Here is a 6,623-nt window from a genome sequence, read left to right on the forward strand (position 1 = left end):
TTTCCAGCGAGGCAATTTTTCCTAGCATTTTTTATCATGACGACCATTTGACCATCAAATTTGGGCACATCACCTACCAATGTTAGCACTACATTAGCATGCATATTTTCCCTTTTGGCTCTATTTGGCTCTACCTTTATCTTTTTGCTCATATCTCAGGCATATGGTCTCTATTTTCTATAAATGAGATATCGTCAAAAAACTAGTTATGAGTCTGTTGTGTTGTTACAAATATTTTTTTCATTTTTGATACTTTTTTGGTATCTTTTTTTTTTTTTGTCAAATCCAACAGTTCATTTTTGCACTCCGAAAAACATATCTTGAGCATCTGATCTCCAATTTGGGAATTCTTTATATTGTTGGAAAGATCTTTTCTATACTCTTCCTACTAATGCTAGTTATTTTTCCAGAATTTGCTTTAGGCACATCCTATTCATGTTTTTGTATTTTTGCACTCTAGTGGATATCTTGGTTGTTTCAGGAATGGGGATCATTTTGTTTTACTTTAGATGACTCATCATGGGTTGTACTATATTTTGTATTACCCTTATGTCTCTTATGATTTTTGATGATGTATTTTTCTAGTATGTTTGTGCAAACACATTGAGATAAAGTGTCACTCTATTGCATTTCAAGATCTTGCACATCATTATATCCTGTTGTACTCACACTACATCAGAAAGTGCCTTGGGGGGTTTCAAGTTGGCCATTTTCATCATCTTCCTTTTTCAAGTGAGCGTTCCTTCCATGACATTTGCCTCATGATGTGTCGATGACACATTCCATTATAGGTGTTTCTAGTTCTTATGCACTCTAATTGTTCTTGGTTCTTCTTTATACCCATCAGTGGTAGATCTATTATATCTTATCCTTCTTCATATCAAAAGTGAGCCCTCAAACAATGAGCCTTTATTGTAGTCCACCTTAACCATTGTTCATATATTTGAGAATATTCTTCTTAGTAGTTTTTCTATTTACATGGTTTCCACATAAATTTGGTGTTCTATGTGTTTATGATTATTAATTTTTTCATGCACATATATTTAATGGTTTTAAATTTATAGTGAGTTTGGTAGAACTGATTAAAAGGTTTTTAAAGTTATATTTTTGTGGATAATTGATTCATCCCCACCCTCAATTGTCTTGCACATCTAAGAAAAGGTTGAAAAGGAAAGTCATAGGTTATTTGGATACTCATATATTTGTCAAGATGATGATAGCTCCATTATGACTATTATGACCTTGTTAAGATAGGATTTAACTTTATTAGGAATTTTATAACTATCTTTTGTCATAAATTCAGTAGCATAGTCCTAATGAATGCATGAGAATTAAATAGGTTCATGAGAGTGTCGTAACTCCATTATGATAATCCTAGTGAATGTAGGATAGTCATGGACTCATTATATTTGATAATGGTGATACTCAAATAAGGAAAAAACATCATGTTCTACATTTGTAATATTACCCTAGAGGATAGTATAAGATTAGTTAAGAAAGTGAATTGGTATGGTTGGTTAGATAGAAATTATCTTATGTAATCACCACAAAATCCTAAGAAGGTGATAAGTTGAAAAAGGTCTTCTTTGGAGAAAAGGCTTTGCACTTTAGGTCAAAGATTCACTTGATCTTCCTTCCTTCATCATGGTGATGAACACAATAAAAGTCATTCTTATGTTGAGTCCTTAAATAGAGATTAGTGCAATAGAGACTTTAAAATATGCTCATATTTATCAATATATACCACATGACATACCATGTATTCCATATACCTTGACATCCTATGATGATTGAGTTTAATGCACCAATTTTCACTTTAAAGCAAGAAGAATTTTTCACACCAATTACACATTTTTTGTTCCTATTTTCTAGATATTTAAGAAATATCCTATGTGCAACTTAATTTTTATTTATGAGACACACAATTCCTTGTATATTTTTCCTTCTTTTGTAGGGTTTTTTTTGTAGAATGCGAGGTGAATAACATACTTATATGATTATTCCATCTAGGGTCCTCTTCATGTAGCCTCTACACATCGAGCTATGAGGAACTCATAAGATTACCAGTACACTCTTGTGTAAGAGGCCCATTCATTTAGACTATACACATCTCTATATAAACTTACTAGAATACATTCATCTTATGCGATGGTCAATTGTCAATACTCTCCCAAAATTTAAAATCAATAACATTAATTACCTTTATAGAGCATTTGCCACTTATGCAATATGAAAATGTACATCATTCTCCTATGTGATTACATGGGTTTTCTACAGATCTTTCACATGATGGTCATAAACACTTATGCCATTTTTCATGAATCAATTCCCATGTTATACCCACTTTTCTCTAAGCCACAATTACTATACAAAATGTGGCTGATATAATTTTTTTGGTATGGTCGGTAAAGCTCATATTATTATAGCCAAAAGGTATGCATTGTATGTTTCTTGATTTTTAAAGATTTTAGCACATCTTATTATATTAAAGATGTAATTGATTTCCTAAAGTCATCAAATAATAAAAATACAAATTAAAAGTTACAAAGTGAGCTTTTCTATTTTGTAGATTAGATTTTTTCACTCACTGGCCATTAAAACTATGTAAAAAATAATATTTTGTGGTATTTAATGATTGTTAACAACATAGCCAAATGACACTATATCTTGGAGAAATATGCGTTACATATTTTTATGAAAGTTACTTGTCAACCTAGAAGCAAAGACAAGTTGCATGATCAACACAATTTATTCTCTTCTTCACAAGTTACCTTGTTGGAGCATTCAAGAAAATATGTAAACCCTTTAGATATATTGAGTATCATTCACCAAGAAGGTGTATATTTGATGAAGGGGTGTGTGGTGTGTGTGTGTGTGTGTGTGTGTGTGTGTAAGCATCTCAATGTTTCCAAATTTTATGAAAGACAATATTTTCTTGGAGATTGAGAAAGCTTTCAAAGGATGTATTTAAATAATGAATACAGTATAGCCCAAAATAGTGTAGCCTAAAATGTTCAAGAGAGTTAAAGTGAAAAGTAGGAGCTTGCTAAGTATAAAAGTGCCCACCCAAATATGTTGGTATTGGTGGTTTAACTTTGTGACATAGAAAAAAACCTAGGCGACCTTACCACTTCACATTGCACAGATCTTATAGTTATAGGGAAATATAAAAGATTTCACCATGTCCAAATGGGTTAAATATTCAAAATTAAGAGTTCTTGTAGCTGAAGGATCTCTTATGCACCCATAGGTTTAAAGAAACCATTTATATGTGTCACTAACTCTCAAATATATTGTTTGACACTGTGAAATTCTTTTGTACTCAAGGATCTTAAGAGAAGGTGCTAGTGCTTGCCAATTGTTTTGGAGAGCTTGGGTGCAAAACAAGACCATGCATGGCATAGACATGCTCACCTAGATGTGTTGGCATTAAGAGTTTGGCATCAAGATGCACAAAACAAAATTTATCCTCCTTTCAACTTAACATTGTTGGCATCTAACAACCATGGAAAGCAATTTTTTTGTGGTCAAATGGTTTTGAGTCCTCAAAATATGAGAGAGGTTGTTGTAAGAGGCCTCATGTACACCTAAATATCTAGATAGAACACTCATATTTTCCAATGACTTTGAAATATATTGTGTCAAGTTTAATTTTTTCATTTAGAGATCTTAATAGAAAGCACTAGCACAATGTTGCATGGTATATTTGAGAGAGTTCAGGGGGTGCAAGACTTAATATAGGGACTTCTAAGGATCACGAATTTTGACCTGGAGGTCCATTTTTCCTAAATTTTTAGAAGTAGCTTCGATATGAGAAGTTATTTGGGTTTCCTATTGAGCTCATCTTGGTAAGTGGTCATTTCTACATTTTTTGAGAAGCTAAAAATTTCATTCGGGCCTTCAAAATCAACTTCTAATATTTTTTTGAGAGGGGGGTTTAGAAAGTTGGTTTTCTTAATAACTTTGAAAGTATGTTTCCAATTTTGAATGTTAATTGTTAACTAGTCTTTATTGAAAATCTAGGTTCATAGGATTCATTTACTATAAAAAGGCAAAAAAAATTAAAAAAAATTAAATGCCAAAAAAGGTAATTTTCAAGTTCTAGTTAAAATTAGTATTTTTCTCTTTCCAATGACATAGTAATTGGTGAATGAAAAATAATTAGAATTCTAAAATCTACAACGTTTTTTTTCTTACACTGATAGGGTGCGGCTCAAAAAAATAGCATTCACATACACTTAGATTGATATACTAAAATAAAAATGTATCTAATCAAACATCAAGAAAACATCACTTAAATATTCTCGATCGAATTCTAAACCATGGTCATTATAATTGTAAAACATATAATTAGATAATAAGCATTGATATCATTACAAAAACATTAACAATTTTCTTATATTTAAATACTAACACGTGAAAAAACTATCAAACATTTTAATATTTTCTTATATATGTAAAAAAATGTCATATTTATAAAATAGTGAATGTGTTTAATTGATTTATTTTGATATTTTTAGAGTTTAACATATTTTTAATGTCTATCATATATTCTTGTTAAATGATTCAACAATTCTATATAATATATTATTTTAAAGTCAATTTTGCATTTTTTTCACTCATTTTGGAGTGTATTTTGAAGTTGTCTTACAAGTAATGAACACTATGAAAGCTATTTAATAATGGTGTATAATAATTATATATATTAAATTTTATATAATGTTATTTTATAAAGTTAATTCACATATTTTTCAATCAATCTTTATATTTTTCAAAGTAGTTTATAAGGATGATTGAAATGTTTATTGAAAATTACAAATATTTTCATCCAAAAAATTATGTTCATCTAACAAACTTAAGCCGTCTATATAAAATTTGATAATTATTTACATATATAAAAAATATAATGTTAAAAAATATGTCAAAGACATCAAAAAATAAATCAAAATCTTTCTTTCATCATTATAATCCTCTTTTTAAGAATTATAAAATGATAAAGATGATAACTAATATTATGTGAGAACTAAATTAAATCTCATATTTTGATGTTATCAAAATAATAACAATAAAAAAAATCTAATAAATTCTTATATTGATTTTAACAAGTATTCATATATTAATTTTAAGAAAAACTAAAATCTTAAAGATGTAAGTATTTTTTTGTTGTTGCACTAAGAATTTTTGCACGTGGTTCTATTTCTTTTTTGTTTTACTTGTAATATAGAGATATGATTTATTCAGATATTAATAGCTTCAAGCTAGAAATTGTTTTTTCATTAAAAATTTATGTGTATCCTTTCCAAAGTTTTATTACAGTTAGTTTCTTATATGAAAGATATGTATTGAATAATTACTTTATCATGAAATAAATAAAGTCTCTCAATTTATCATTTGCAAATGAATAACTTAATAATTTTATGAAAACTTTATTGCATTAGAAAATAATATAATTTCAATAGTATTATTATTCTATGAGTTCTGATTCAATATACATGTAACATTCCTAACCCCCTTACTTTGAAGATATAAAAAGCTAAAATATCCGATCTCAACTATATTAAACAAGATGAATATTAACATTACCATCCCCTTTACTAAAAAAGGAAAAAAGTTCGAAATAAGAGAAAAAAATCCGATCTGCCGGAATCGAACCAGCGACCTAAGGATTTCTAAGAGATTTTAAGTCCCACTACAGTCCTCCGCTCTACCAACTGAGCTAAGATCGGTTGTTGCGATTTTTATGTATCAGGTCTTATTTAAATAAATTATTTATCCATTATTATTCAATATTCCGTAAATCAGATTATTTGATCGGTTCTTATTGGCGATCGTTTTTTCCAAAGTCGTGCATAGAAAAAGCTGTAATAAGATCAAGGAATATGCCCAATCTTATAAGGGAACTAATCATAAAATCTTGTTATGGCGCTAATTTAAACATGTAAATTATTTCTTCAAGTCAATATGGAGGGAGGAAGTTAAAGTCATCTAACAGTCCATCGAGGAATACTGCATGACTTCAGGACATAAGCTGAATGCAAATAAGTCAAGGTTTTCTTTTCCAACACACATCAAACGGTTTAATCCTCATTACATAAGTTTTTGGCGTTTAGAGAAGCATCTCTTCCGTGTAAATATATAGGAGTGCCTTTCCTTTTCGGGGGCAAACAAGGCCTCATATTAGGAAAATATTCTTAAGACAATTAAGGAAAGAATATCAGCATGGAAGTGTAGATGCTTGTCGCTAGCAGGTAGAATTCTACTAATTAATATTAGTATTAATCACAATTTCCAATTATCTCATTCCAATATTATAGTCAGTGTTTGAGAGATTTTCTTTGGAAAGGTAAGATGGATGACAAGAAGGAGGTCCCATTGATTGCTTGGGATTCCATATGTAAGCAAAACAAATTAGGAAGGTGCAAGAATCCATAATCTAGAAGATAACAATATGAGCTTGGGGACCAAGTGGGATGCATCATTCTCTATGGGCTTGGATAATAAGAAGAAAATATATGGATTGTGGTAATTCTGAGAGGATATATATATAATCAAAGAGGTTTACAAATCCCTTTAACACAATTGTGGATAAGGGTAGGAAAGTCACCTTTTGTCGGCATGACGAA

The 6,623-nt window shown here is 29.8% G+C and overlaps 1 non-coding gene across 1 annotated transcript; it reads right to left on the minus strand.

The window, feature by feature from the left end:
* Positions 1 to 5,631: 5,631 nt before the first annotated feature.
* Positions 5,632 to 5,726, minus strand: TRNAY-GUA (transfer RNA tyrosine (anticodon GUA)). Its single transcript has 2 exons — positions 5,690 to 5,726; positions 5,632 to 5,667 (listed from the first exon to the last, which is right to left on the minus strand). It is a non-coding gene; the product is annotated as a tRNA-Tyr (tRNA).
* Between the last annotated feature and the right edge of the window lie 897 nt (positions 5,727 to 6,623).

The sequence above is a fragment of the Cupressus sempervirens genome, chromosome 6 (genome assembly GCF_028749045.1).
Source record: "Cupressus sempervirens isolate cs-2001-9-10 chromosome 6, ASM2874904v1, whole genome shotgun sequence".
In the NCBI taxonomy this organism is placed as follows: domain Eukaryota; kingdom Viridiplantae; phylum Streptophyta; class Pinopsida; order Cupressales; family Cupressaceae; genus Cupressus; species Cupressus sempervirens.